Below are 27,640 nucleotides of genomic sequence, written 5' to 3'. Positions count from 1 at the left end.
AGAAACACAGGTGAAAAACATTCCCCTCTTAACCCTGCTGCTTGTTATGATGTTTCCACAATGGAAATCTGTCTCTCTGCAAGGTCCTCAGCCAGTTTTGGCACCTCTCCTGTTCTTTCCTCCCTGCGACCTGTCCATCTCTGTCTACCCGACAGGAACACTGTCAAAGACATCCTTGAGAGGAAATGTCCTGAAATTGATTCATCGGAGAAGGCAATGGCACCCTACTCCAGTACTCTTGCCTGGAAAACCCAAGGATGGAGGAGTCTGGTAGGCTGCAATCCATGGGGTCACTAAGAGTCAGACACGACTGAGCGACTTCACTTTCACTTTTCACTTTCATGCATTGGAGAAGGAAATGGCAACCCACTCCAGTGTTCTTGCCTGGAGAATCCCAGGGACGGGGGAGCCTGGTGGGCTGCTGTCTCTGGGGTCGCACAGAGTTGGACACGACTGAAGCGACTTAGCAGCAGCAGCAGTCACCATCAGAGCATGCTTTTTGCAAAGACCGGTCTGAGGTGAGCTGGACGGACCTATCCATCCAGACTGTGGGCTACTGTTAAATATTACTGAGCACTAATGGAAATCTAGCTCTATGAACCCCCCATTAACTTGGCCTGGGTTACCAGAACAAGAACCCAACCCAATGGGAAGGCTTCGGGAAATGATCCACCAGACTGAACATCCGAACAGTTCCTACTGCTTGAGAACTATACGGCAGGGACTTCCCTAGTGGTCCAGTGACGAAGACTCCACATTCCCAATGCAGGCGACGCGCGCTGCATCTTTGGTCAGGGAACTGAGATCCCCATGCCGTGCATCACGGCCAAAAGAAAACGAAATAAGCTGACTGTCTATATTTAAAAAGGAAGAACTACACAGCAGCGGTTCTCAAACCTTGCTGTGCAGTCCAACACTCTGCAGAACTTGTTCCAACACAGGCTCCTGGACCCCTGCCCCAGAGTTATGAATCAGTAGGGGAGGGAAGGGCCTGAGGGCTCTGCCTCTCTATCAGTTCCCAGGTGATAACTGTGCTGCTGGTCCCAGAAGTACACTTGGAACAGCTGAACACAGCACGTCAGTCACCGGTTGAATGACCAAGCTAGAACCTGGCTTCTTACCAGACTGGCCAAGGTGCACACAGAAGCCTAGTGGTTCTCAAACCCAGTCCCCGCAAAACACTGGTATTCTACCACTGAAACCAAAGCATGGGATTTCCCCTCAGCTTTCAAAACAAACTAAACCTCTGGCACTAACAAATTACTTGCTTCTGTCATAATCTAAAAGGATCTAATTTCTCGACACATTATATACTTTTGTTAATACTTCATTGATATATATATATAAATAGATAACCAACAAGGACCTACTGTACAGCACAGGGATACACTCAGTATTTTGTAATAACCTACAAGGGAAAAGAATCTGAAAAAGAATAGACATATATGTGTATATAGAGATATATGTATATAAATGTGGTGGGGCTTCCTGGGTGGCTCAGTAGTAAAGAATCTGCCTGCCAATGCAGGAGACATGGGTTTGATCCTTGGGTCAGGAAGATCCCCTGGAGAAGGAAATGGCAACCTACTCTAGTATTCTTGCCTGGACAGAGGAGCCTGGAGACTAGTCGACAGGATCACAAAGAGTCAGGCATGACTGAGTGAACAACAACAATGTATATGTGTGTATGTGTGTGTGTGTGTGTGTGGTATGTATGTATGGTGTTGACTAAACAACAATTTATATGTGTGTGTGTGTATATATATGTGTGTGTGTGTGTGTGAATCACTTTGCTGTACATTTGAAACTAACACAACATGGTAAGTCAACTATACCTCAGTGGAAAAAAATTACTTCATTGAGTTCAACCAATATGACACATGACTGATAAGAAGTTGTAATGGCCGGGCTGACACAGCCAGCACCACAAGGAAAGACAGCAAAATTCAGTGCACTTGGCCTCTAGCTCAGGTCCAGCTTCGCTAAAGCGTTTGTCTCCTCTGACTGTGTCATCAGGATGTTTTAACTACTTAACACACCCCCAAGACTGCTGGACAAAAGAAAGGTTTGGTTGTCCTCAAAATTCAATCTAGTGAACAAAATGAAACAGGCACACACATTACACTTTTTTAAACCAAGGCAAAGTGTAATCTATTTGCTAAGCCATCACAGGCTTCAGATTTTCCACACGAGCAATGAAGCATCACAGAAATGGCCATATCCTCCCCATGCCTGGTCAGCAGGGCCCTTTAGGATTCCCCTCCTCAAGCCAAAGGGGTTTCCCAGGTGGCTCAGTGGCGAAGAACCTGCCTGCCAATTCAGGAGATGCCGGAGACTCAGGTTCGATTCCTGGGTCAGGAAGATCCCCTAGAGAAGGAAATGGCAACACACTCCTGTATTCTTGCCTGGAAAATTTCACGGACAGAGGATCCTGGCGGGCTGCAGTCCACAGGGTCACAAAGAGTCAGACATGACTGAGCACGCACACATGCACTCAAGCTAAAAGAACCACCAAAAAATTTCAGTCTTCCCACAATTTAATTTTAAAAATGTAATATGCGTCTGTCCTTGGCAAGAGCATCTAAACCCATACTGCAACTACGAACATAAACATTCTGCCCACGTCCAGCGCAGAGCCTATCCCTGTCCTGTGTGCCACAGGACACTCAATTTGATGCCTCAAGCCAAGAAAAACAGCCTAGTGTCACACCCCCAACCACTGGACACTTACCAGCTTGGGATTTTTCCTTCCTGACCTTTTATCCCTTGAATGCATAAGGTGGACTAGCAAATGAAACCAGCAGATTTAAATATTCTATTTCATTAAAAAAAAAAAAACAACACTATGTTAGCTTTAAAGGGGGGGCTGGGCCAGAACATCTGGATCCAATCACTATAAAATTTCACATTCTTAGCATCTTCCCTCCCATAGAGAAGGCCGCAGAGCACAGGGACAGAGCACAGATGGAATCCCTGGACCCTGACCCAAGCTTTGCCACTAACCCAACACATAACCTTGGATAGAGTCCATGACCTCCCTAGGGCTCAGTTTCCTAAAGAGTCTCCGTGGCCACACCACCAGTGGTAACTGGTAATAGAATTCAAATGCTGATGAATTTGTAATGACCTTCATTTTTCTGCTTAATTTTATCTGCAAAGATTTCAATTCTCCTGGGAAGAGACAGAGCCATTGTTCCTTTCTCTCTGGGGCCATCACTTCCATTGCCCCTCCTCCCCATCCTCCCCTCTCCCTGGCGGTCTCAGCACTTCCCCAATTTAACTTCTCCAAGAGGGGGCTGCGATGAGAAAGAGGGCCCCTGGGAGAGCTTCCCAAATTGGCACTGAGCTCTCTTCAACTAATGTCTAGCACAGCAGGCCTTTGGTTCATCAAATAAGCTTCTAATTGTCGTTTTGGAAATGTGTGTGGACGTTTATTTCAAGCCATTTGGCAAGAGCCTCACAGGGTATGTTCTCTGACATTGTGCTTGGAGAAGAAGGATTAAAAAGTCTGGAGGAGCATTAGAAAAATTGCACCCCATCTGACCCTGACCTTGGATGGAGATAAAACAACTTTTTCAGGGATCCACCACCAGGACGATACAAACTTCTGCAGGTCTCCAAGAACTCAAAGGTGCTGACTTTGACATTTGGACCTAAGTTTCTTCCCAGGAACAGTGAGAAGGGGTCTTGACAGGGTTAATGATGCCAGAATCTCAGCTTCTCTATACACCGGGGCCAAATCAAATCTTGAAGACAGTTTTGGGTGAAATAGAAAAGGATAGTTTTATCACTTTGCCAGGCAAAGGCGGACACAGTGGACTCCTGCCTCAAAAAAAAACTTTGTGTCCCCATTTGGAGACAATAGAGAGGAGTTTTATAGTAATGGTTCAAAGAGGGTGTGATCAGATTGTGGACATTCTTCTGATGGGCTGATGGTGAGGTAAGTAGGAGTCAGCATCACCAACCTTGAGGTTCCAACTGATCTAGGGTCTACATGCTTGTGGACAGTACACCATCATTAATCTTAACTTCTCCCACTTGGAGGGGGTTTCAGTATCTGCAAAACAATTCATAGATACTGTTGTGTGTATCCTTTGATAGGGAACCAGGGCCTTGACCCAAGATTGCACTATTGTTTCTCTTGACTGTTTGTTTCTCCCTTGTCTTACATCCCCTCCCTTCCCTAATTATCAACTACTTGAATCTACCCATTGGAACTCTGGGAAGGTCATGGAGGCTGAATGAAGGCTATTTCCTATAAGCAAAGAAATGGAAGACACAGAAAGGCTTTGTGCCCAGGAGCCCCACAGGGCCGACTCTGTATCATGAATGGACGCCAAGGGCTACGGCACACTTGAGTGTTCCCAGCAGTCCTCTCCTGTCCCCAGGTGGCATTCTTGCCAGGTGCAACACTAACAGGCTGAGGGCCCTGACATCAGGCTAGAGACACACCCTCAGAGTCTGTAAGTACTGGAGCTTCAGCTTGTGTGTTCAGTTCAGTTCAATTCAGTCACTCAGTCATGTCCGACTCTTTGCAACCCCATGAACCGCAGCATGCCAGGCCTCCCTGTCCATCACCAACTCCCAGAGCCCACCCAAACCCATGTCCATTGAGTCGGTGATGCCCTCCAACCATCTCATCCTCTGTCACACAGCTTGTGTGAGGAGCACTCAACTTGGAATCAGAAACCTGAGTTCAAATCCCTGGCCTAACATATCTTCTGATTCCTCAGAAGAGATAATCAGACCTGTTACCACCACCTCTCTGGTGTAAAATGTTGACAGGTGTCCCTGCCCTCTAGGCAAACCCTGCCCCAAATTGATTCTGGATATACATTCAAGTTGGGATCTTATTAAAATGCTGATTCTGAGTCAGCAGGTCTGGATGGAACTCAAGAGTTTCAACGAGTTCCCTGCTGATGCTGATGTTGCTGATCCTCGGAGCAAATTCAGGTGGCAAGGACAAAGGGATTTATGACCTCATCCAGGGTTTCTCAAATATCCCCTGTAAGAATCACACGGGGTAACTGTTACATACACAGATTCTAGGGCCCAAATCCAGACCAGGGCAGGCCTGATGAGCTGTCAGCTTAGCAAGTATTCAAGTGAGTCTTATTATCAGAGAAGTTTGGGAACTCTAGTCTAGATCATCTGCATCTCTCATTTTACTTTATTTTTGGCTGTGCTGTGTCTTCATCGCTATGTGAGGGCTTTCTCTAGTTACAGCCGGGGGTGGGGGGGGGCCTCCTCTCCAGTTGCAGTGCTTGGGCTTCTCACTGCGGTGGCTTCTCCTGTTGTGGTTTGCAGGCTCTGGGGCGCACGGGCTCGGTAGTTGTGGCTCACAGGCTTAGTTGCTCTGCGGCATGTCGAATCTTACTAGAGTGTGGATTGAACCGATGCCCACTGCATAGCAGGTGGATTCTTAACCACTAGACTACCAGGGAAGTCCTGCATCTCTCATTTAAAACTCCCAGGCAGCCAGGGGCAGTCCTTACTTCCTTTACATTGTTCTCTTCAGTGAGAAAAGAACTTAAAAATCTAGTAACCTAGCTCCTGCTTCCGGGGGTTAGGGTGAGAGCACATTTAGAGATGTGCTCCCCCCAAACTTTTCCAAGTCTTGGCACACCTGGAAAATTATCCTCTTTGTCCAGCCTGAGCTCTGCAGGCCCTGAGAGCCAGAGGAAGGAAGAGGGCATCACTATCTCAGTGAGCTTATGATCATAACCCAGCTCCCTGGCTAGAAAGAGCTGCTCCCACCTCAATCTCATTAGTCAATGAGCAAAACCAACTAAGACAGCCCTCCAATATATTCCTCCATCGTTCTTCAGATGATCCAAAACACAAGAGAAAAAAGCAAACATTCCAAACTCCCATTCTGAGGTTGTCCACAAGAGCCAGTGCAGCACAGTGGTGAGAAATACAAACATATTTACTCACCCTAACAAATTACAGATAATTACCATGTGCCCAGAAGCATGCATAGTATGCTTTACATTTATAATCTCATTGAATCTTTGCAACAAATCCTTGATTCGTCTCTTTTATTGAGGTCACTGACGCTTACAGAGGTTAGATGACTCCCACAAGGTCACACTCTGAATAGTGGTCACCATATTACAGGTTCCTACATGTAACCTTTGTGACACTCAACCCTGCCAATTACAAATTGGCCCTTGCTGAGGGCATTTGCCATCTGCCTCTATGGAGATCAAACCCTGTGCCTTGCAGCTGTTGAAGTTCGACATGCCCTGAACGGAATTCAGGGTGGAGAGTGAAGCACTCTGTGCTCCAGGGAAACTGGTGGAACAGGTCTTTAGATAGATGTTTTCAGAAACTGACTTCATGAGCCCAATCTTTGCACCTCCTCATATCTAGAAAAGCACTGAAAACCTTCATGATAATATCAGCTGTTTGTGACTAGCAGAAAAGTAAAATATGTGCTTGACTCATTGAACTTCCCCTTCACCAAAATCACATATATCAGTCTTCCCCCACGACCTCTTCGGAGCAGTTCCTCAGAACTATCTGAAGTGCTGTCTACTGGGCTGCAGTCCTCATTTTGACCCAAATAAAACTTAACTTGAAACTCTCATGTAGTGCATCTTTTTTTAGTCGACAATCCTCTTCTGATTTGTTTTAATGCCTCCTGCCCACACATACCCTCCCAAACTGTGCTTTCCATGAAAGCAGGGCTCCGGTCTGGGCCATATCCACCATGCATGCACCTTAGAGACACTCAGAAAACGACCTGCCAAACTGATGAATGATTTCAAAGCCAGGGCTCCTCCATGATAACAGAATGCCTCCACTCTACAAGGCTACAGGTACACCTAGGTTTAAAACACCCCCAGCTGATAACACATGAATTTACAAGACCTAAGTTGAAAAAAAGATGGTGAAGGGCAGTGGTCTGGGAGTCAGAGGCATGAAGGAAGGATTCTTCTCCCATTTCAGCCATGCTGACCTCACATCTGGACGAGCCACTTGGCCTCACGGAACTGAACCTCGCTTTCTCCATCAACATGATGGTTTTATTCATCCCCCAAACCTTTGTGAACTTCCACCATGCACTAAATGTGGCACTGAGATGAAAATGATCCAGATGGGTGGGAGGCGACTTCCCAGGTGGCTCAGTGGTAAAGAATCCTCCTGCCAGTGCAGGAGACATGGATTGAATCCCTGGTCTGGGAAGATCCAACATGCTACAGAGCAACTACTGAAGACCACTTGACTAGAGACCGTGCTCCACAACAGAAGCCATCACAGTGAGAAGCCCACACACCACTAGAGAGTAACCCGCACTCACAGCAGCTAGAGAAAAGCCTGCGCAGCAGTGAAGACCCGGCACAGCCCACACACAAAAAAGAATGGGTGGAAGGCAAATCCCACCCCTCAGTCCTGTGCCGTCCCCACTCCTCCCACCCCACTAAGGACCAGCGAAGGTAAAGCACACAGAACACTTTTCAAACAGGTATGGAACAAAGACGAACCCAGGGGAGTCATGTGCGTCACAAACGACATCTTGAATTCAAAAATTAATTCACAAAAAGAATGGTTAAAGTGACAAGTTCCCCTGGCACATTTTTTGGAGACAGATTCATTTAAGTATTATTATGTACAGTAAATTTCACCCTTTTTAAGTGTAGAGATCAATCGATTTTGACAAACACATGCAGTTTCTGCAGCAATGTTAAAAACAGATTATTCACCTCTAACTTTCCAAGAATATGTTACATGAAGTAAAGAGGGCACATATGGCTTGATGACACAAAACTAACTCTAGCTTCTCTTTCTAAAAGTAATGGTCCCCATTCTGCCAGAAAGAAGAACCTAGAAGTGAAAATCTTGTCTTTGGGGGAAAAAAAATCAATTTGTAGATGCATCTACAAAGCAAGGAATGGAAACTACCAAGATATACTGGTCAATGCAGTTGAATTTCCTTTACTAATGGGAGAGTCCCTCCCCTTGACAACACCCCTGCTCATATGAAAGCATTTACCTTTTTTTAAAATATGCAAATGGAGCCCAAGAACACAAACCTATTTCTACCATAGGTCATCTTTAGCCACTTGTGCAGTTTAAAACCACAAAGCCTCCTTGAATTCATTCCAAAAATCTCTAATAAGTTTCACATGACTATCAATGCTCCAAAGGAATTTACCTGGACAAGGAGCATAACTTTCATTTTAAGACGTATCTTAAAATGAATTGCATGAGCTTATGTACAAAAGGGAGGGAGGTGATTATTCAACTAGAACTCTCAAAATCTGTTAAAATTACATCCCAGCTGCAGAACAAGGTCCTGGTAACTTCAGACTACAAAAAGAATTACAAGTCGGAAAATGGCAACAAATGCCACTGTAAACAATCTAACAGTGTTTTGTTATTTTTATGTATTTATTGTCAGCTATACTGGGTCTTCGTTGCTACACGTGGGCTTTCTCTAGTTGTGGTGAGCAGGGACTTCTCTCTGGTTGCAGTGCATGGCCTCCTCGTTGCGGTGGCTTCTCTTGTCGCACGTTCACAGACTGTAGAGCACCAGCTCAGCAGTTGTGGCACACAGGCTTAGTTGCTCCATGGAATGTGGGATCCTCCCAGACCAGGGGTCAAACCCACGTCTCCTGCATTGGCAGGTGGATTCTTAACCACTGGACCACCAGCAAAGTCTCTAACAGTGTTTCTAACCTTCCTATTTGGCTGGACTCTGGTAAAAACCACAGGGTTTTCCAAACCCTGGCTGAGTGGCACTGAAACCTCAGTATCCCTAACAATCTTCTGATTATGAAAACTCCCTATTCTTGGGTCCCACACAGATCTACCAAATTAGAATACCTGGGGCCTGGGCAACTACAGTATTTAACCTTCATCCTTTAACCTTATTCCTGGGTAATTCTGATCATACTTGACCTAAGGACCACATTCTAAGAAATACACTGAGAGAGCATGTGTTTTGTTATACAGTCATCAAAATAAAGTCAAGTTGGTGAAATAACTTGAACACTGATCCTGAGTATAAGTTATATAATCTACAGGCTAACGGCCAAGGCTTAGGAATGTTTTTGTGATTCAGAGAGAATGTCATTGTAATATTAACAGATGAACTACACAGGGATAATCTTTCATTAATACTGGGTTGCCAGTTCTGTGGTCCCCAGACTTGTATCTCAGAATTTTTGAATACCACGTTAGAAAAAAAATCTCTAGGGCTGGAGCCTAGAAATCCAGGTTTGAAAATTTTCTCTAGGTGTTTCTTCTGTACTGGGCACGCGCCACCACACTTTATTTCCTGTGAATCCATTTTATAACGATGAATACTTAACAGTCACAAAATTTTTCTTGTCCTCTTGCCAGCTCTATTTCTGCCTTGATAATGCATGCAATGCTTATGTGCTACCACAAGGCAACAGTTTAACTCTCACCCGCTCCCCACTGCGCCGCAAGGTGCGTCTGTACAGCACGGAAAGTTCAAGACAGATTTGTTGTCCATTAGGTAAGAGAGTGTGCACAGCCTGGCAGCCAGAGGCCCTCCTCATCAGTATGGTGGCAGGGGCATGATCTACGAAGGTGCTTCTAGGCTCAAAGCACCCCAATTCCAGTGAGCGCCTTCTCAGGATGTCTCCAAGGGCCCCCCAAAGCCGCCAACAGAAAAACACAAACTTAACAGTGTTGGTGGGTTCCCTCCCCGCCAAAAGCACCTCCACGGCACAGTGCACTCGTTCTCAAATATTGCAGTGCAACAAAAAACCTCCAGGGGAAACAATAAAAATACTTGGCCGTGTGTGGCTGCACAATATGGCGTGTGCGATCTTAGTTTACCGACCAGGGATCAAACCCGTACCTTCTGCAGTAGAAGCATGGAGTGTTAACCACTGGACCTCCAGGGAAGGGCCCAGAAACAATAAAAATACTGCTTCCTTACTTGCAACCTCAGCTTCTGGTTCAGTAGCATTCCACAAAGTCTCCTAAATCTTAGTATTTTCAACGAGTCTCCCAGGAGATTCTTATGCATACCAAGACTTGAGAAATCACCACTGTTACAGGAGACATCTAAGATACAGAGGAGAAAATCTGAACTTAAAACAAATGTACCCAGTGTTTAGTGTGTAAACCTTGGAACGTATCAATTTCCTCAAAGTAGAAATAATTCCTGCCTGCCATGGCCGTTCTGATGGCAGAAAATACAGACAAGACCTTAGGAAAATATAAAGTCCCAGGTGTAGGTCAATGAAACTGTTAGGTGCAGAATGACAGGCAAGGGTCCCTTAGCCTAAAGAGGTAACTTCAGTAACAACCATTCCATGTCAGAGGCAGACTCTGAGAAACAAGTCTGTCTAACAATGTGTTATGCCTTAAATTGCATCCCATCAAAAAATAAATGCTAGAGATTTCCATGGAGTATCCCCTGACAGTTCTTTCCCTGTCAAAGAGAAAGGCTGACCTAGAACCACTTGGGCTCCCTTTAAAAAAAAAAAAGGGGGTCCAGTAGTTAAGACTGTGTACTTCCAATGCAGGGGGCAGAGGTTCAATCCTTGGTCTGGGAACTAGATCCCACATGTTGCACAGTGCAGTCAAAAGAAAAGAAAATGTTGGAGTCCTAACCCCCAGAACCTCAGAATGTGACCTTATTTGGAAATAGGGTCTTTACAGAGGTAATTAAGTTAAAATGAAACTGTTAACAGTGGGTCCTAGGCTCCCCTGGTGGCTCAGATAGTAAAGAATCCGCCTGCAATGCAGGAGACCAGGTTTAATCCCTGAGTTGGGAAGATCCCCTGGAGAAGGGAATGGCAACCCACTCCAGTATTCTTGCCTGGAGAATCCCATAGACAGAGGAGCCTGGCGGGCTACAGTCCATGGGGTGACAAAGAGTCGAACAGGACTGAGCGACTAACACTTTCACTTTCACTCCCTTATCTGTTGTGACTCATGTCCTTATATTGATACAAAGAGGAAATCTGGACACAAAAACAGAGATGCCTAGGGAGAAGATGGCCATTAACAAACCAAGGAGAGAAGCCTGAAATAGATGCTTCCTCGAAGCAACAGTTAGAACTGGACATGGAACAACAGACTGGTTCCAAATAGGAAAAGGAGTACGTCAAGGCTGTATATTGTCACCCTGCTTTTGATGTATGCAAAATACATCATGAGAAACGCTAGGCTGGATGAAGCACGTGCTGGCATCAAGATTGCCGGGAGAAATATCAATAACCTCAGATATGCAGATGAAACCACCCTTATGGTGAAAATCGAAGAAGAACAAAAGAGCCTCTTGATGAAAGTGAAAGTGGAGAGTGAAAAAGTTGGCTTAAAGCTCAACATTCAGAAAACTAAGATCATGGCATCCAGTCCCATCACTTTATGGCAAATAGATGGGGAACAGTGGATACAGTGGCAGACTTTATTTTGGGGGGTTCCGAAATCACTGCAAATAGTGATGGCAACCGTGAAATTAAAAGACGCTTACTTCTTGGAAGGAAAGTTATAGACCAACCTAGACAGCATGTTAAAAAGCAGAGACACTACTTTGCCACAGGGCTTGTAGATTCCACAGGGCTTGTTCTCATATCTTCATCAGGTATATTCATAAAATTATATATACTCTACTTGTCAGTCAGGACCATCAGACACCCAGCTCTTGGGGGACAAGGCATCACAGTCTGGGACCTGTAGCAACTGTCACAAACTCACAGCTCCAACACTTCTGGAAGTTCACCAGCCTGAGAGCAAGCAAGTGATTTTTCATTCTGACAAAATAGTGCAAACCCACCTTACACAGCCAATCAGACTCCCTTTTTTCTTCCATCAGCACCTATGGGCAGCTTTTCACTTCCAGTGGTCTGAGAGCTGGTAAGTTACCTTCAACATGCAGGCACCCAGAGACCCTAAACAAGAGGACCCATAAAAGCCCTCGGGACATGATCCTCTCAAACCGAACACAGCTTTCATTCTTGACTAAGTGGCAAAACACATTGGGAAATGCTCCCAAAGAAAATATACAGTCCTGCTAATATGCATTACACCCAGAACCCCACAAGATCACAGTCAGTAAGCAGAGGGAGTGTGGGAGAGAGAAGAGCGGATTGGCCTGGTTGAAATGATTACGCAGCCTCAGGAAGAAGCCATGTCTGTCTAGAGTGCAAGGCTGGCAAGCATCACCCCTGCTGGGCAGCTGTCCCCAAGGCCCTGGCTGATTTTACCCCCTTCATACCCTTTCTGGGCAATGTCTCCTAGAAGGCTCCCTTTGTTGTTCGGTGGCTCAGTCATGTCCAGCTCTTTGCAACCCCAAGGACTGCAGCACACCAGGCCTCCCTGTCCTTCACCATCTCCTGGAGTTTGTTCAAATTCATGTCCATTGAGTCGATAATGCCATCCAACCGTCTCATCCTCTGTCACCCCCTTCTTCTCCTGCCCTCAATTGTTCCCAGTATCAAGGTCTTTTCTAATGAGTTGGCTCTTGGCATCAGGTGGCCAAAGTAATGAAGCTTCAGTTTCAGCATCAGTCCTTCCAGTGAATATTCGGGATTGATTTCCTTTAGGATTGACTGGTTTGATCTCCTTGCTGTCCAAGGGACTCTCAAGAGTCTTCTCCAGCACCACAGTTTGAAATCATCAATTCTTTGGCACTCAGCCTTCTTTATGGTCCAACTCTCACATCCATACATGACTCCTGGAAATAGTGTCCAGGTCCTGCTCGCCAAGATCCCAAATCGAGGGGAGTCTGGGAACTAGCACAATCAGCCTGTTTAAGGAGTTTTCTTGGTGACTTTTTTTAATATTTATTTATGTATTTGGCTGTGCTGGGTCTTAGTTGCAGCCCTCGGCATCTCCAATCTCCACTGTACCATGCGAGGTCTTTCAGTTGCAGTGTGTGGGATCTAGTTCCCTGACCAGGGATCAAACCCAGGTCCCCTGCACTGGGAGCACAGAGTCTTAGCCACTGGACCACCACGGAAGTCCCCACTGGTGATTATGATACATGCCTAGAGCCTAGAATCATAGTCATGAATTAAAGTGTGGGTTACCCGGGCATCCCAGAAAATGGAGGCCGTGGTGGTCAGGAGGGTGGGAATTCAGAGCCAGTTGTCCCAAGGGACCCCATCAGTCACATTCTCTGGGACTCAGTTCTGTCCCTGTCAAAGAGAAAGGCTGACCTAGAACCACTCAGGCACCCTTTTAAAAATAAATAAATAAATATAAAACACTGATAATAAAAATAAAGATATCCCACAAGACATCACTCTTTCTTCCTGGAAGTACTAGACTCAAGGGCTGTGTGGTGCGTATCAGGCTGCCCGTGGCTGACATCTTACCCACAGGAAGAGCTCCTTCACCCCATGGGGAGGGCCCAGGAGTGACAGATGCTAAGCCCAATGCAGAGCCCTTCAAGGAGAAAATTAAGCCTCTTAAAGTGCCCTTGATGTAATCTCTCAAACCCAGGAATAAGCCACACTCTTCTTGGAAGATTTACCATGCATGACCTCAGGCTACACTCAGGAAATATCTCCACTTACATCAAACTAGGTCCTGGACACGGATGCCAAGCAATTAAATGGGCAGTTGTGAAGCATGCAAATAGCGAGAGAAGACAGGGCCTTGATTTAAACACACAAAGTCTGGAGGCTGAGAGAGTAGTGCAGAGGGAAGCATAGAACACTTCACCCATCTGCAGGAATTCACTCTGCGAGGGCCTCAAACACTGTGCGAGTAAAAAAGAGCCATCTCTCCGTGTGGTCGAGTGGACTCTGGGGACGAGTGATGAACCAAGACAATTCACCAGAACACTGAGGTCAATGATAAACACTTAAGACAAGTGAACTTACGTCTTCAACCCAGCGGCAAGTTAGCAAGCAGACCACTTAAGAGCCCCTCTTCAGAGATAAAAGCGAGAGGCAGCCATTTGTCTCGGTCTAGCTGTCCTCAGCAGGTGCTTTCCCCCACTCGACAAGTATTTAATAAGGACAGGCTTCATTCATTCAGTGCTTGGACTCCCTAAATCTCAGCACATGACCTAAGAAATACTGTCCCCCAGAGACGCTGCTTTTCTACCTCAACACTACTCTCTTCCTTAACTCCAATCTGGAAAACAATAATTTTTCCTCACACAAGGCTAACTCTATAATCAACAAGTTTTCCTCATCAATTACTCACATTTTTCTTGTTGAATGAACCTATCTATGAAACAGAGACAGACTCACAAAGAACAGACTTGTAGCTGCCAAGTGGGAGATGAGGGGAGGGGGAGCGGGGGGAATGGACCGAAAGTCTGAGATTAGCAGATACAAACTAGTACAAAGAATGGGTAAACAAGGTCCTACCACACAGCACAGGGAACCACAGTCAATATCCTAGGATAAACCATAATGGAAAAGGATATGGGAAAAAACGGCGCGTGTGTGTATAGATATATATATAAAACTGAATCACTTAGATGTATAGCAGAAATTAACACAACACTGTAAGTCAATTACATTTCAATAAAAAAATTTTGTTGTTGATGATCTCCCATGTGCCAGATGTTGTTTGACTCTTGTGGACAGGGTGCCATGGATGGTTTCTCTCACGAGCTTACATTCTAGTGCCATGAGACAGGCATGCAATGAATCATGTATGTAATACAGGCAGACCTCATGTTACTGCACTTGGCTTTACTGAGCTTTGCAGATGCCACTATTTTTACAAACTGAATGTCTGTGGCAACCTTGTGTTGAGCAAGTCTATCAGGACCATCTTTCCAAAAAACATTTGCTCATTTCCTGTCTCTGTACCACATTTTGGTAATTCTCACAATATTTCAAACCTTTTCGATATAATTATATTTGTTAAGGTGATGTGTGATTATAGATCTTTGATGTAACAATTATAATTGTTTGGCAGGTACCATGAACTGCACCCAAATAAGATGACGAACTTAATAAATGTGTTCTGGCTGCTACGCCAACCAGCAGCTCCCCGTCTCTCTCCTTCTCCTCCAGCTTCTCTATTTTCTGAGACACAATACTGAAATTAGGCCAATTAATAAGCCTACAAAAGCCTCTAAGTGTTCAAGTGAAAGGAAGAGTCACACATCTCTCACTTTAAATCAGAAGCTTGAAATGATTAAGCTGAGTGAGGAAGGCGTGTCAAAAGCCCAGACAGGCCAAAAGCGAGGTCTCTTGAGCCAAACAGCCAAGCTGTGAATGAATGCAAAGGAAAAGTTCTTAAGGGAAATTGAAAGTAATACTTCAGCGGATAGACAAATGATATGAAAGGGAAACAGCTTTATTGCTGACATGGAGAAAGTTTTATCAGTCTGGATAGAAGATCAAGCCAGCCACAACATTCCTTTCAGCCAAAGCCTAATTCAAAGCAAGGCCCTAACTCTCCTCCATTCCAGGAACGCTGAGAGAGGTGAGGAAGCTGTAGGAGAAAAGCCTGACACCAGCAGAAATAGGTTAGCGAGGTTCAAGGAAAAAAGCTGTCTCCATAACATAAAAGTGCAAAGTGAGGCAGCAAGTACTGACGCCAAAACCTGCAACAAGATATCCAGAAGATCTAGCTAAAATCATTAATGAAGGCGGCTACACTAAACAACAGATTTTTCAATATAGATAAAACAGTCATACTAGACGATGTCATCTAAGACTTTCATAGCTAGAGAGGAGAAGTCAATGCCTGGCTCTGCGAAGGACAGGTTGACTCTCTTTTTAGGGGCTAATGCAGAGGATGACTTGGAGTTGAAGCCAATATTCAGTTACCATTCTCAAAGTCCTAAAGCCCTTAAGAAAAAGACTCAAGCTATTCTGCCTGTGCTCTGTAAATGTATCAACAAAGCCTGAATTACAGCACACCCAGTTTACAACACAGCTTACTCAATATTTTAAGCCCACTGTTGAGACCTACTGCCCACACACACACAAAAAAAATTTCTTTTCAAATATTACTGTTCATTGACAATGCACCTGGTCATCCAAGAGCTCTGATGGAGATGTACAATGAGATGAATGTTTTTCATGTTTACATCCATTCTGTAGCCCATGGATCAAGGAGTCACTTCAACTATTAAGTTTTATTCTTTTAAGAATTGCATTTTATAAGGCTGCAGATGCCATAGACAGTGATTCCTCTGATAAATCTGGGCAAAACAAACTGAAAACCTTTTGGAAAGGATTCACCAGTCTAAATACCATTAAGAACATTCATGATTCATGGTAAGACGTCAAAATAACAACATTAACAGGAATCTGGAGAAGCTGATTCCAACTCTCATGGATGACTTTGAGGGTTCAAGGTTTCAGTGGAGGAAGTAACTGCAGATGTGGTGGAAACAGCAAGAGAATTAGAATCTGAAGTGGAGCCTGAAGATGTGACTGAATTGCTTTGATTTCATGAGAAAACTTGAATGAATGAGGAACTGCTTCTTATGCATGAGCAAAGAAAGTAGTTTCCTGAGATGGCATCTGCTCCTCATAAATGCTGTAAAGGTTACTGAAATGACACCAAAGGATTCAGAATATGACATACCCTCAGTTGAAAAAGCAGCAGCATGGTTTAAGAGAACTGACTCCAGTTCTAAAAGAAGCTCTACTGTGGGTAAAATGCTATCAAACAGCACTGCCTGCTACAGAGATCATTCATGAAAGGAAGAGTCAAGCCATGTGGCAAACTTCATTGTTGTCTTATTTTAAGATGTGGTCACAACCACTGAACCTTCAGCCATCACCTCAAAAATAGGTTAGCAGCCATCAACATCAAGGCAAGACCCTCCACCAGCCAAAAAAAAAAAATATGACTTTCTGAAGACTCAGAGGACGGTTATCCCTTTTTTGCAATAAAGTCATTTTTAATTAAGATATGTACATTGGTGTATTTTAGATGCAATGCTACTGCACACTTAATAGACTATGAAAGTGAAAATGTCAGTAGCTCAGTCATGTCTGCCTCTTTGCAACCCCATGGACTGCAGCCAAGCTCCTCTATCATAGAATTCTCCAGGAAAGAATACTGGAGTGGCTTGCCATTTCCTTCTCCATGGGATCTTCCCAACCCAGGGATCAACTCAGGTCTGCCACACTGCAGGCAGATTCTTTACCATCTGAGCCACCAGGGAAGCCTATTTACTATAATATACTATATACTACATATAGCCTATATACTATAATAGACTATAGTATAGTATAAATATACTCTAGGAAACCAGAAACTTTGTATGACTCACTTTGATATTCACTTTATTGCAGTGGTCTGGGACGGAAGCTACACCATCTCCTAGGTATGCCTGTTATCAGGGGATGACACGTGATATGAAAACAAGGAAGAGGCTGAGAGCAGGGACAAGGGGGAGCTAGGAAGACCTCTATGGAGGCGATACTGGAACAGACACCCAAGTCAAGTGAAGTGTGAGAGAACAGCCCCCACCTTCAGAAGCCAGGAGGAGGAGATCAAGCAGCAGAGCAGGAGTTGGAACAGCCTGAGTGTAGGAGGAAAACCAGGTGAGGACCGTGGCGCAGAAGCCAAGTGAAGACAGCCAAAGAGAGAGCTGGCTACCTGCTGCCGAGGCCACAGGCAATGACAACTAAGCGCTGGCCACCAGGCATCACTGGCGCCTGGAGAAGTGTACTTTCTGTGAAGGGATGGGACAGAAGCCAAATTGGTGGGTTCAGGACAGAATGAGAGAGGGACATGGAACAGAATGTATGACAATTCTTTTGGAAGATACTGACTCCAAGGGAGAATAGAGGAATTGGGAGAACCGTCAACTGGGATATCGGGTTAAGAGTGTTGTGTTGGTGGTACTTTTCCCCTCAAGATGAGAGAGACTACAGTATGTTTCTCATGGAGATGATCCATCAGAGGGAGAAAGCTGATGGTGCAGAAGGGAAAGAAGATTCATGCACGAGTGAGAGCCTTGCATGCCAACAGGGAACAGGCTCCAGGGCTGTGCAGCTACAGTGCAGGTAGGCTAGCAGATTTAGCATGAGGAAATGATGAAACTACTTCCCAACTGCTTCCTTTTTCTCAGTGAAATAAGCCAAGTCATCAGCTGCCAGTGAGGTGGGGACAGAAATACAGTGGGCTCTGCAGTGCCAAGAGTCCATCTGGAGGTTTATGGTCATAAATAAAAAGTGAGACGATGCAGGATGGCTGGTTTTCTCCAGCCAGGTTCATCAGCCTGAGGCAGGAGCAGGGTGGACAGAGGATGGGGTTTTCCTAGGAAAGTAAGATGAAGGGAGAAATAGTCAAAGAAGTTGTGGGATGTAGGCAAGCACCCTGGGGTGGGGGTTGAGGGTGGGGCATAGGGGGAAGAGATAATAAGGGTGACAGAGGATGAAGAAGTGCAAGGGTCACCAGGTCAGAGCCCCTTGGAGGGTGCAGGCTGGGTGTACTTGGGTAATAACAGGAATAAGGCGAAAGAGAAAAGGCGAGGGTCAGATGGGAATGCTTGTCAAGATTTTGATGGAGGTACAGTTATTGGTAATGATAAGGTCTACACTTGCGATTCCAAGTTTAGTGGGTAATAAAATCAATTTAGCCGGTCATGACCAGCAATTTTTTTTTAATGAGACAAAATAAAAATATGTGACTACATTACAGCTAGTAAGGGTGAACACTGTTTGTGAAACTTGGTTCCGTTGTATGTATATTTGCATTGGGTCATCACATAAGATGTATTTCTCCTATAAATCGGGGTTTGAAAAAAAAAACTCCCCCAGGACACCAGGGCAAGGTTTCTCTATCGTGACACTGCTTATGTTTTAGACCACGTAATTCTCTACGTATGGGGGCGGGTACTGGGGGAGTGCATTATACAGTGTTTGCCAACATCCCAGGCCTCCACTCACTGAATACCTGACGCACTTCCATGTCCCCTCAAGGTGTAACAAAAATGTCTCTGCATGCCTGTGTGCTCAGTTGCTCAGTTGTGTCCGACTCTTTGAGACCCTATGGACTGTAGCCCGCCAAGCTTCTTTGTCCGTGGGATTTTCCCGGCAAAGAATACTGTAATGGGTTGCCATTTCCTCCTCCAGGGAATCTTCCTGACCCAAGGATTGAACCCAAGTCTCCTGCGTCTCCCGCATTGGCAGGCAGATTTTTCATCACTGAGCTACCCGGGAAGCCCTAAAATGTCTCTGCTGCTCCTGCTGCTGCTAAGTCGCTTCAGTCGTGTCCGACTCTGTGTGACCCCATAGATGGCAGCCCACCAGTTCCCCAGTCCCTGGGATTCTCCAGGCAAGAATACTGGAGTGGGTTGCCATTTCCTTCTCCAATGCATGACAGTGAAAAGTGAAAGTGAAGTCGCTCAGTCGTGTCCAACTCTTCCCGACCCCACGGACTGCAGCCTACCGGCTCCTCCACCCATGGGATTTTCCAGGCAAGAACACTGGAGTGAGTTGCCATTTCCTTCTCCAAAATGTCTCTAGACATTGCCAAATAGCCTCTGGGTGGCAAAACTGTTGAGAAACAGCAGTCTAAGAATAACTGTGGGAGGGATGGCTGAAGTAGACAGAAGAAAGGATAACTAAAAGAGAGTTGGTCAAAGGACTGAGTTGGGTGGACAATCTACATAGATGCCCAAGTTACCAAAAATGTTGATCAGAGAAGGGACTGTGGTCCAGATGAACATCATCTTCAAAGAATAAGGCAAAGTGACCCTGAGAACTGTAGATGCATGTTCTCTACCCCAGCTACATATTAGAGTTACCTGGAGAACTTACCCACCAATGTCCAGTCCCCATCCAGACCAACTAAATCAATATCCCCAAGTGATCCCAACACGTGGCCAGGGTGGAGAACCCTACAGAAGGGGTCCACCCTCCAGGGGAGTATGATGAAAAACAAAAAAACAGGAACCAGAGACTAATAGGCTTCTCTGCTTTCCCATGAGAATCCACTACAGAATATTTAAAATAAACCTGAACTTTGACTTTCACTGTAGATTAACCACACATCCATGTATGAAACATCATTATATCCCCAAACACCTACATCGGATACAGACAACAGTTCAGTAAAGTAACTCAAATAATTCTTTTTCTCAGCTAGGTGAAACTGATAAAACTGAGTTAATTTGCCTCGACTGGCATTGTAACTTCCATCCATGAAAAGGTAGAGCACTGGCTGGACAAGAACACAACAGCTGCAAAACACAAGAAACTGTTCCCCTACACCAGTGGTTTGCAAAGTATGGTCCAGGACTAGGAAGATCAGTGTCATCTGCGAACTTGTTAAAAATGCAAATTATCAGGCCCTACCCAAGACTTCCCTGGTGGCTCAGACGGTAAAGCATCTGCCTGCAATGCAGGGGACCTGGGTTCAATCCCTGGGTTGGGAAGATTCTCTGGAGAAGGAAATCGCAACCCACTCTAGTACTCTTGCTTGGAAAATTCCATGGATAGAGGAGCCTGGTAGGCTACAGTCCATGGGGTCGCAAAGAGTCGGACACAACTGAGCGACTTCACTCACTTTACTCACTCACCCAAGACTTGCAGAATCTAAAACTGTGGCTCAACAAAGTGGGTTTTAACAAGTCCTCCAGGTGATTCTGATGGTGAAGAATCACCATCTCCTGCCTGCAATGCAGGAGACCTGGGTTCAATACCTGGTTTGGAAAGATCTCCTGGAGAAGGGAATGGCTACCCACTCCAGTATCCTTGCCTAGATATATCCTTCCCACAGATGGGGAAGCCTGGTGGGCTATAGTCCATGGGGTCTTAAAGAGTCACTGTGCAGGGGATTCTGAGGCATTCACACCTGGAAACCACTGAATCTAAAGCACGGTTTTCAAATTTGCAGCACAGCCCTGGCTTCCAAGTGGTTGAGATTCTGAGTGTCCCACCAGCATTCAGAGTCATGTGATATGTACTTTTTAAAATGTGAATGGAGGTGTCACTGCTTTTGAAAGTTTCATTTTTTTGGTAGTGACTGCCAAGAACTCAAATACTATTAAGTTTCAAAAAACACATCTAGAGGCAGGATTGAAAATGGTACACAGGTAGAGCAATCAGCTAAGCTAAAGATAGTGTGGATGGAGACCGGGATTCAAATGCCAGCAGAATCATTTAGCAGCGACGCAGCAGCAGCAGCAGCAGCTCTGGGCTTCCCTGATGGCTCAGATGGTAAAGAATCGGCCTGCAATGCAGGAGATCCGGGTTCGATCCCTGGATCGGGAAGATGCCCTGGAGAAGAGAATGGCTACTCACTCCAGCATTCTTGTCTGGAGAATTCCACGGACAGAGGAGCCTGGCAGGCTACAATCCATGGAGTGCAAAGAGTCTGACATGACTAAGCAACTAACACACTCATGTCTCTCTCTCTCTCTCAGGCTCAGGAAAACCAAGTTTGAGGACATGCTGCCTGTCTCCTGGAAGACTCTCCAGTTGGCCAGAAGACCTCCCCTCTACCTTCAGAATGGGATCAAAGAAAGTCAAGGAAAAGGGTTTCACAAACTCTTATCATCACTGTCCTGGGAGACAAAGGTAAATAGCTCTTCTGGAAGCCAAGGCTTATACTGAAGGATTTCACTTAAAGTTGGGAAATCTCAGAATTTTAGAAGATAATTGAAAGTTTCCAAAGAGACAAGAGATTGCTGCAGAATGGATCAGGAAAAAAAAAAAACAGAATATTGCCCAGTTTTTGTTTCTAAAATGGTTCCAGACAAATTTCCTATTCATTAACCAAATAATTCTTTAAAATGTTTTCATATGAAAAAAGCCTGAATGTTTAGGCAAGTAAACCATTCAAGGTGTATAGGGAGCAAGTTAATCACCCCTCTGCCCCACAGCTAATTTTAAACAATATTCGGTTTTAATGTGTCCTTCCATATCTTTCTTCAAGGTCATACACATAGGGCTTCTTTTTTAAATCAGAAATAGTATCATACCACATATGATATTTGCCAACTTTTTTATTTACATATATCATAGACATCCTTCACAAAATAATCTCTCTATATATGGATGAGAGGGTCCATATATATGACCCTATATATTCATCCTACTGACGGAAACTCATAATGCTTCTAGCTTATTTACTGTAGTAATCTGGCAACAAACATCCTCACACACAGATCCCTACATGCTGTTTCTACTTCTGCAAGAAAGGATTCCAAATATGCGACTGCATACACAAATATACACATTTCAAATTTTCACTGAAACTGTCTGCTTTCCCACAAGGGTGTACCCATTTATACTCCCACCAAGAGTCTGAGGGTTGCCTCCAACCCACCTAACAGAGGATGTTACCAACCTTTAAAACACGCACTAATTGGATGAACAGAAAACTAACCGTTCTTGGCTTTTTAATTTGCATTTCCCTGACCATGATGTGTTATGAGAATCTTTTCACGTTTATGACCATTTGTATACCCCTTATCTCGAGAATTGCCTGTTCACATCCTTTGCATATCTTTGATCATGCTGTCCTTTAAGTACTATTTAATCTCATACTATTGCCCTCCTCCACCTCCCAATCTACAAGATGCATAAAGTATAAAAGATCATGTTCTAGGAACTGGGTGTGTGGGGTGAGGCCAGGAGATGTCTAAGTACACAATAAACCCTCAAAAACAATCAGAATAGCAGTGAATAGCAGACTTAGAAAATTTTGTTTGAGTGCAGCTAAAAGAGTAAAGGGAAATACAAATATTCACTTCCTATTCTACATATTCAGAACAACATCACTTTGGATGAAATTTAATTGTTGGTTAACGGAGAAATGAAACATTGTCCTAGCACTGACTCTAACAACCCACTGTGAAAGAGCAGCAAAAAAGCCGTCTTGATTCACAGCTCTGGGTGGTACCTAAACAAAGGCTCTCAAAACCAAGGGACACCTGCCACTAAGCCACAGGCTTGGTCAACAGACAGGTGAAGTCCACCTTAAACATTTTGTTCTTTTCTTGTTTTATCTCCACTGCCATCCAAGGTTTTTTTGCCTTTGAAAATTTCCTGCTTATTGAGGAAGGGAATTGAGGACAGCCTACAGGGGAGTTTGATAGAGTTCAGATTTCTTAACTCTTTTAACTTTAGGCAAAACATCTGGTTATACCCAGCATTTATCCCCATTATTTGTAATAGTTCTGTTTGGCTTATATTTTAACTAGTCTCCTTATTAAATATAAGAGTAATAGGATTAAAAAGTTCTGGGGGAAAGTACTGTAATTAAAAAGGCACCAGTTGGGTATATGTTAAGCTGTAATTCTGGTCCTGCTTATTAAGTTTTCCTTCTTGTCTTTAATTTTTTTTTTAACCCATAAAAATAACTTTGAATTACTTAACTCTTTTTTAGTACTTCCTGTATTGGCTAATTCACCACCTCAAACCTCCAAGAAAACATTATGACTCAAAAGTTCTGAAGTAGTAATGTCAGATATCACAAATTTTAGACACTGTCCCAAGAGTCTGGGCATGCCACACACACACCACAACACACACACCACACAGTAACTTGACAGGCAGTTCTCCAAAATGAATAAACATTTCTAACCTCTTGAAGTTATAAAATCTTAATAGGAAAAAATTGCAGGAACTTTGATCAAGCCAAGAAGTTATAATAAGAATCAGGCTGCTAAGTCACTTCAGTCATGTCTGACTCTGTGCGACCCCATAGACGGCAGCCCACCAGGCTCCCCTGTCCCCGGGATTCTCCAGGCAAGAACACTGGAGTGGGTTGCCATTTCCTTCTCCAACGCATGAAAGTGAAAAGTGAAAGTGAAGTCACTCAGTCGTGCCCGACTCTTAGCGACCCCATGGACTGCAGCCTACCAGGCTCCTCTGTCCATGGCATTTTCCAGGCAAGAGTACTGGAGTGGGGTGCCATCGCCTTCTCTGAAGAATCAGGCAAGAGGCAACAAAGCACAATCTGTAACACTTTGTTAAGAGAGGCATAAAAAATATATATATTGAATGAAGATACAAGGGTTTATAATAAAACTTTTAATTTTTAATTTTAGCTTTATTGAGAATACTTTAGATTTTTATTATGTAATGTTTAGCACATGCACAAAAAATATGTGACATACATATAGTTATTAAGCACAATACTAAGATGAATAAATACATCTTTAGACTTTTTTTTTCTGAGCAGTTGGTAAAAATTTAAATTGTTCACCACCTATAACCATCCTTAACTGCTCTTGGAAACAAATGATCTGCTGGTAACAGGGGGAGGAGGAATGGGGGAATCAGTATAATTTGAGCTATAGAAGAAACTAGACTAAAGCAAATAACACACACACACCTCTTTCTAAAACCTGACTTTGCTTAAAAATACTTTAGGGAATACTGTTTGAAAATCCCCAAACAAGTAGATTTAACAGTAGATGAATTCAAAACCCATATAAATAAACCTATGCCTATAAAGAATATCCCCAATAACTCAATGAACAGGGCCAAGTTTTAAAAGTGCACTTTCCCTTTGGAGGTAAAAGCACATCAATGCCAAAAACAGAACCTCTAATAATTCTTCAGTACTCCTTGATGACCTGAGTGGGTACAAAGACAGAGAGAATCCAAGGACTTCCCCAATCTGAGGAGCCCTGTGTTTTCTGATTCAAGGCACCATTTCTAAGACTGGCAAGTTTACAAAAGGGATGGAGGCTTTCAGCAACTAATTTGATTCTCTCCTAAATTAATTATGCTAATTCTAGAAAAATGTATCTTAGGCTCAGGTTGTTCTCCACAGTTCTAGGGCTCAGTGAAAACAAAATTAGCATTTTTGCAGGTATCCCTCCTCTCTCAAGGTCATGTGTCTTGTCACATCCACGGCCTCTCCCGGGTTTTTGCATAGGTACCCCAGATCAGCCAAGGAAGATAAAATGTTGGAAATTCAATGCCTGACATTCTCACTGGATAGTATTTATTGAAGGGACAGACCTAAGAGCAGCCTAAATCCTGACATCACAGGGCACATCTCTGAGATGAAAGCCTCCCCCCTCCCCCACATGCTCTCAGTGATCCCTTAAAGCCTTTCCAATGATGAAGCCCCAAAGTGCTGACATGACCTCAATACTATGGCATCATTTCTCTAGCCAAGGAAAAAGGCTGGCACGTTCCTGCCAGCGAACTGTAGGTCAGCCAACTCGCCCTTCCCCTGCCCCTTCACAAAGCAGAGATCACAATCTATCTCAAAAGTAAAGATTTCCCCACCGCCCCCCTCCCGAGAAGTCGCCAACTCCAAGCTCTGAAGAAAGGAGAATAGCGCTCAACCTGACGAATGTCACCACTCAGCACCCCGGGTTCTATCAGAAGCCAAAGTTCAGTGGTATTTAGAGCACCGAGCTGCTTGTAATTTATTATATCTGGGGGTCCAGTTCTCCAGAACACCCACCCCGCCCCGCTACTCTCGCGTCTTTAAATGCGTCTCGGACAACACCAACACTTCCGCTCATTCCCCTCTCTCATCGTCTAGAAATAGCCAGAGGTTAGTTTTAACCACAAGACAGGCATTCTGAATCAATCTCCTTTTCCCAAGTCACCTGGGTTCTTCACGGGCAGCAAAAATCCAAGTTTCCCCACGCATCCCGTGAAACCCCAACTTCTGGAATGTCCCCCTGACCTCGCCTCCACCAGCTGGCACCGCGGGGAGAGCCGAGCACGCAGCCGCGGGCGCTGCTGCTGTCGCGGCCGCAGCCAGAGTCGAGAGGAGGCTCGGGCAGGTCTTCCGCCACGGGGTCACCGCAAACCACGGACGATAACCGGGGCTCCTCCTTTACGCTGGGAGTGAGCTCCCGCGCTCTGACGGGCACCCAGGAGGGTCCTGGCGCCAGCAAGACGGTCCACACCGGCGCCCGACCGGGAAAAGCGGTCAAGCGCACGGCTCCAGCGGAGCTCTCCGGCGGCCGCGGCCGCAGGAGAGGGGCGTGTTCCTTGCGCCTCGGAGCCCGACCGCCGCGTCTCAGCGGGACCGTGGACCGAGGCAGGCAGAGCGCGCAGTCTCTGACGGCGGCTCTCGGCCCTCAACCCCGGCGAGCCGGCCTGGCGACGCGCTGCAGCCCGCGCGCCCTTGCGGGGACAGGCGCGGTGCGCGCCCTGTGGAGCCGCCTCCGTGCCGGCCTGGGCGCACAAACTTTCCCGGGGAAAACCGCTCCAGCCTCTCCTGCCGGGGCGCCGCGCTCTTCCCCCGGCCCACCAGCTGTTCGCCCACTCCCCTCGGTAGCCAAGACCCACTGAAAATATGGCGCCCTCGAACGTCGCTCCTCGGTCCCCTTGGGGAATCCCGAAATGCCGGTGTCCGGGACCCCTGGCTCCCGACGGGGGCGAAATTTCAGCTCCTGGGACCAAGGAAGGAGAGGGCGCCCCTGGTCCAGCGCGAGGACAGCGGCGGCACTGAATCCCAATCCTCCCCTCGCTCTTGGTCCCCCAGCTTCCAGCAGTTTGCTAGTGGCGAGATTGCCAAGTAACACAATCGTGAAATCGGCAGGTCTGAGAGTCCGGGACTGGGAAAGGAGCTCAGCACCGGCCGGCTGTCTTTGCCCGGAGCCCGGCCGGAGACTTGTTTGCAAAGTGGCGCTGGAGTCGGGGCGACCAGTGCTGGAACGAAGCCGCTCTGCCCGCGCCAACTCTCCCGGCGCGGGGGCCCGGCCGGGGCCGAGGGGACACTCCAGACAGGCGGGGCCGCTTTTCAAAGCCCAGTTACCGGAAACCCAGGGGGAGCCCCGCAGGGGACCAGCTGCCCACAGCTAGGAATCCGCTCTCGGGAGCCGGCTGTGAGGCTGTTTGCAAACCGCCGCGCTCGGGTCCAGCGCAGTGAAACATACATGTGCAATAGACAGGTGCATTAATTTCATTTTATTTTTATTTTCCTGCAAAAAGCTCCCTAGAACATCAAATCTGGGAGCTTTGCGAGGTTTTTTCTGCATTGGCATCACTCACGAGATGCAAAAGGAAGGGGAAAACCACCCACATTTTCCTTCTGTAAAGGGGAGGGAAAAGACACGAGAAATTCATGCAACGTGCATGCAGCTGGAGGAAGAGGAAAACCCGAGTGAGCCGTGCGCCTTACCGGGGGATGCATTTACTGTCTCACTGCAGAGCGCCTGCCTCGGAGTGCAGCCGGCGTCCCCCAGCGCGCCCAGCTACCGCTCCGCTCCCGCAGCCGCCCCAGCCGCTGCCGCCGCCGCTGGCTCCAGGCGCGGAACAAGAGCCGAGGGCGAGCGCGAGCGCACGGCCCGGGAGCGCCGGGAGGGCAGGAAGCGCGTCATCACTCGGGGACGGCGCGGCCCCGCGCGGCTAGGGTTCGGCCGCCGCGCAGCGCGGCACCGAGGTTGGGCAGGCATGGGCTCCACCGGGCATCTCTTAGGTCTCTAGCCAGCCGTCCGGTGCTGGGAGATTTCGGGGGCAAAAGGGGGCGCCGGCCGAACTGTCGCAGAGCTCGAGTCTGCTGTGTAAAAAGGAAGGGAATGCACCGTCTTGGGGAATGGGGCCCCTGGGTCCGCAGAGCGCTTCCCCAAACCGCTGGCCCGCCGCGGAGGGGAAGTGAGGTGAGGTTCCAACACAAGGAACCTGGTGGGCTCTGGGGTCCTTTAGCGATGCTGTCGGTGGGAACCCCAAGCAGGATTGTCCCTCTCTCTAAGTGTCGCACGCGCCGACACCAAAACCCACCAGGTCAGAGATCATTTAGGGATTTAGAGAACGGCTTTTAGGGATGAGGGGGTGTAATCTAT

General features: G+C 46.1%; 1 protein-coding gene across 20 annotated transcripts in view; it reads right to left on the bottom strand.

Annotated features, from left to right (window-relative positions):
• Positions 1 to 27,183, bottom strand: part of TLN2 (talin 2) — a 496,882-nt gene extending 469,699 nt beyond the window's left edge. For 8 of the 20 annotated variants that reach the window (XM_086321351.1, XM_086321334.1, XM_086321332.1 and 5 more), the window contains exon 1: positions 26,980 to 27,156. The gene's annotated coding sequence lies outside the window, so the exon portion shown is untranslated. Of the gene's footprint in view, positions 1 to 25,453; positions 26,283 to 26,979 lie in introns of those variants that run through there. The other 12 variants (XM_086321322.1, XM_086321364.1, XM_086321363.1 and 9 more) reach the window with 9 other exon arrangements.
• Positions 27,184 to 27,640: the final 457 nt, after the last annotated feature.

Source organism: Bos grunniens, chromosome 10 (assembly GCF_055505025.1).
Source record: "Bos grunniens cultivar Pamir isolate PY7600 chromosome 10, Bosgru_T2T1.0, whole genome shotgun sequence".
Taxonomy (NCBI): domain Eukaryota; kingdom Metazoa; phylum Chordata; class Mammalia; order Artiodactyla; family Bovidae; genus Bos; species Bos grunniens.
The sequence above is the reverse complement of the archived record's forward strand: the minus strand, read 5'-3'. Positions and strand labels throughout refer to the sequence as shown.